General features: G+C 38.9%; 1 pseudogene; it reads right to left on the bottom strand.

Moving 5' to 3' along the window:
• Positions 1–992: 992 nt before the first annotated feature.
• LOC138966665 (leucine-rich repeat-containing protein 74A-like) overlaps positions 993–4,003 on the bottom strand; it is a 30,412-nt pseudogene continuing 27,401 nt past the window's right edge.

Below are 4,003 nucleotides of genomic sequence, written 5' to 3'. Positions count from 1 at the left end.
ATCGCTTGAGGATGTGTTCAGTGGTCTGGTCATCTAGTCCACATTATAGGTCTAAATGTCCTGGCTACGAACTAAATGAACAACACTATTAGGGACAGTCGACCAGCCATTGGTCCGACCAATGTTTCAGATCAAACAAGTATTCGTGAGTGACCGAAGATCGAGGCCTGAGAACAACATTAATGTTTTGCTGTGTGTTGGTTTTGTTGTTGTTGTTGTTGTTGTTGTGTTCAATGTGAAGGCTCAACCATTTGGCACCACCCTCCCCCTCCCCCACGTCCTCCCCCTTCCGATGAAAAATTGTTAGGTGAGCATGGGATGTATTGATTTGCATCCTGTCAACCCTCATATGAAGTACACACACTCAGCAAAATGCAACTACCGATTTAAAAGTTGTTTTATTTTTGTTTCACTGAAAGACCAAAATATATTTATGTAAAACAAAAACACCAATGTATGTGATACTGGTGACATTGTAATAATAACAATAGTAATAACAAGCACTTCATTGTCCATTTAAATGAGTACAATAAATGGAAAATATGTCCATTGACACACCTAAATATCCCCCCTCCCCCCATTCCGGGAGTATTCCGTAACATGAACATTTCAGTTGTGTCATGGCACTTGTAAGGCTTTTGCACAGAAGCGTCTTTCTTTGTGATATGTTTACGGAACATTAAACGTAGTACAAGTATCGGAGCATTATTTTGCACAGATAAGCAAACATTCCAAGTTATCACAGTAGAGGACGACAATCAAAACAACAACAACAACAATAACAACAACAACAACAGCAACAGCAACAGCTACAACTACTACAACAATTACAACGATAACAAGAACAACAAAGCCACTAACAACAACAACAACAACAACAACAACAACAACAATTACAACGATAACAAGAACAACAAAGCCACTAACAACATCAACAACATCAACATCAACATCAACAACAACATCAACATCAACAAACAACAAACAACAACAACAACAACAACAACAACAACCTACACGTATATTCAACCCTTACAGAACATTTATGACATGACATCACCCTCCCCCCCTCTCTCGAGAAACAACAGAAAAACAGCAACAATTTGTACGGAAATCATGCAGCCATGCTGTAGAATCGCGGATTGTGTCCAGGGGGAATAATTCACTTGTCCCATGTAAAATGCTGGTCATAATATATTTATGGCGACTTATAAGTGTTATTTTTTGAGAAAGATAAACCGTTATCACTAGACAAACCAATTTAATAATAACAGACGTGATGATGCCCTGCTGAAACTGTTGTTAGTTGTTCGCCACGCTGAAAAGATCACGAACATAAAATAAATTGGTTATTTTCAATCAATCAAGTTAATAGAACATAGGACAATTATTCTCAATTGAATATTCGGTTTGTGAAAAAAGTGTTGAATCTTAGTGTATAACTGAAGTGAGATTGATTATGGGTGTGACATCGTTGCCTTGATTTTGACACAGGGAAGAACCGGTGTTGATGATAATGCTTATCCTGCAAACACGACGGTGATATAGTTTTTTGGTGTTGTTTTCGGGCTGTGATTTAACAATCAGTTTGAAAGTTTCGGCTGTGTAATAATACTCCACGCTTTTGTGTTGTATTTGAGGTCGTGTTTTCACAAAACAGTGTTAATGTTTAGGCGTTGTTATGTAGAGGTTACATGCCGAGTCTCAGTGATTATTAAAAATAATGGTCGAAGTTAGCGGATCATGAAAAATGCGAGCTTCAGCGAGCTTTTTCATGACCGCGAACTGAGACCATTATTTTTAATAATCACTGAGACGAGGTGTGTAACCTCTTTATTCCCCCTTTCTTCAGTTATTCAAAGAAAACAGGAGTTTTTGTGCGAAAGTTTGATCGAATCCGAATCACTCAGGCGATCGATTAATGCGCGGTTGTATAGTTCCGTGCAAATCATTCCATTCTGTTAACACTTCTTGTCAGTTTCCCTGTTTTAGACTAAAATCAAGTACACAGATAAGCTGTTATTCTGCTGTGGCGGTAAAGGCAGATATTGTGTGTTCTGTTTATGTTTTAGTATCGCTTAAGATAATGTTCTTTCGTCAAATGGGACTTGCAGACGAACTTTTGCACCCGTGTTCCAACGTTCATTACTGTATGAAGTTCAGTTTTCTGGGGAAAATAGTGTATGAAACCGCTTTATGTTGTTTAAATTGATGAGATGTGTGCATTTGGTTGCGTGTGATCTGTTTATCAAATGAAATATTGTTGAAAACTGACCGTCGGATTGCAGTCAGTGTTGTCGAAGAAACTGCGTTAAAAGAAGGGGAACTACTCTTGTCGGCTAGAGTATGAGTTACTTGCCTTGGGAATTTGCTTGTGATGAACGGTTTGTGCACGGCAGATCTAGATTCAGAAAACAACCGAACTCATGGATTTTATATGGAGATTCATGTGTTCAGGCCTGTAGTTGTTAATTTAAATGCGGTATGGTTGTATTGTTTGCTCCAGAGATGTATACTTCGTACGTATAGAGCGTTCGGAACTTTTCAGTCGCAAAAGTAGTACCGAAACAGAACAGCTTCTCAACCCATTGCACTATCGAGGATTCAGGCTGTTGCTGGCTCGTTATTTGTTTGGTTGCTGGGTCATTATCGAAAAATAACTAGCTCTACAAGTTTACAGAGGTAAAGAAGCAGAGGGGGGAATAAGGTTTAATACTCTGCTCTGTAATGTTGTTGTAGGGACGTGCTTTTCACTACAAAGAATGTATATTTAGACTGTGTTATGTTTAAAACCCTGTAGTTATTTTGGTTTTATTTTTGGTCGTGCGTGTGGGGTTACTGTGCAATGATAGGTTCTGTTCACAATCAGTTACTGGTGTTTCTTGAAAATGTTAAAAAGATTGTGTTACTCGTGCATGTTAAACGGTGTAATTGTTAAGGCTCTGTTGTGTTTGAATACTGTGTTAAGATGTGTCGTTTACGGTCTCTGTGTTATGTTTGAATACTGTGTTATGGTGTGTCGTTTACGGTCTCTGTGTTATGTTTGAATACTGTGTTATGGTGTGTCGTTTACGGTCTCTGTGTTATGTTTGAATACTGTGTTATGGTGTGTCGTTTACGGTCTCTGACTTGACTGGGCCTTCCGTTCCGAGTACAAGCTTACTGTAACAACATGTAGTACACATTTTACACAGACAGTTCAAACAGCATGGGAGAAACTATGCACTTTATAACATAAAACCTATCAGCATGCAATGTGTAACAAAAATCTACATCCATCCCCAACAAAAACTTTAACAACATTTCACAGTCTGGACCACTATGGATACTCATATGGCATGCAATGGACTAAAACACAGGAACGTAGATGATCAACACACAGTCAAATGTTTGCACAAACTAGCACGTGGCACCAGAGAATATCAAGCAGACCAACCATCAAACCACTCAGGCTGACACAATTAGGTAAAAAAAAACCAGCCAATTCGGATCGAAAAACATGAGATCACTTGTTTGCGATCGACTGGAAGATCCTATCAGGTAACTAAATATGGAAGAACTGGACTGTCCATATTTGAAGAAAAAAAAACACGTTGTTTTTTCAATGTCAGCATGCATATCTACGCACAACTAAGACAGTTCTATGTTGCCACTGTTAAATCGTTTGCGTGATCATTTTCCGATGCATTTATGGTATCATCTGTGGCATCGTTTGTGGTATCATCTGTGGCATCGTTTGTGGTATCACCTGTGGCATCGTTTGTGGTATCCTTTGTGGAATTTGTTTCTGACACTCTGGGGGAGCTTTTGGGCTTTGCGCTACCGCGAGCTCCTCCTTTCTCCTCGGCTCCGATCACAAGCTCGCTGGAAAAACAAACATTGATTAGACATAAGACTGTACGAGACCATAACAAAAGGTGAGGTTTTTCATGTCCGCGTCACAAAAGACATAACCAGTATATATTTTTCATTCCACTGTATCTGGTTTATTTATTTTTTTACT

Source organism: Littorina saxatilis, linkage group LG5, assembly GCF_037325665.1.
Source record: "Littorina saxatilis isolate snail1 linkage group LG5, US_GU_Lsax_2.0, whole genome shotgun sequence".
NCBI lineage: Eukaryota > Metazoa > Mollusca > Gastropoda > Littorinimorpha > Littorinidae > Littorina > Littorina saxatilis.
Note: the sequence above shows the minus strand (reverse complement) of the source record. Positions and strands in the feature narration are given on the sequence as shown.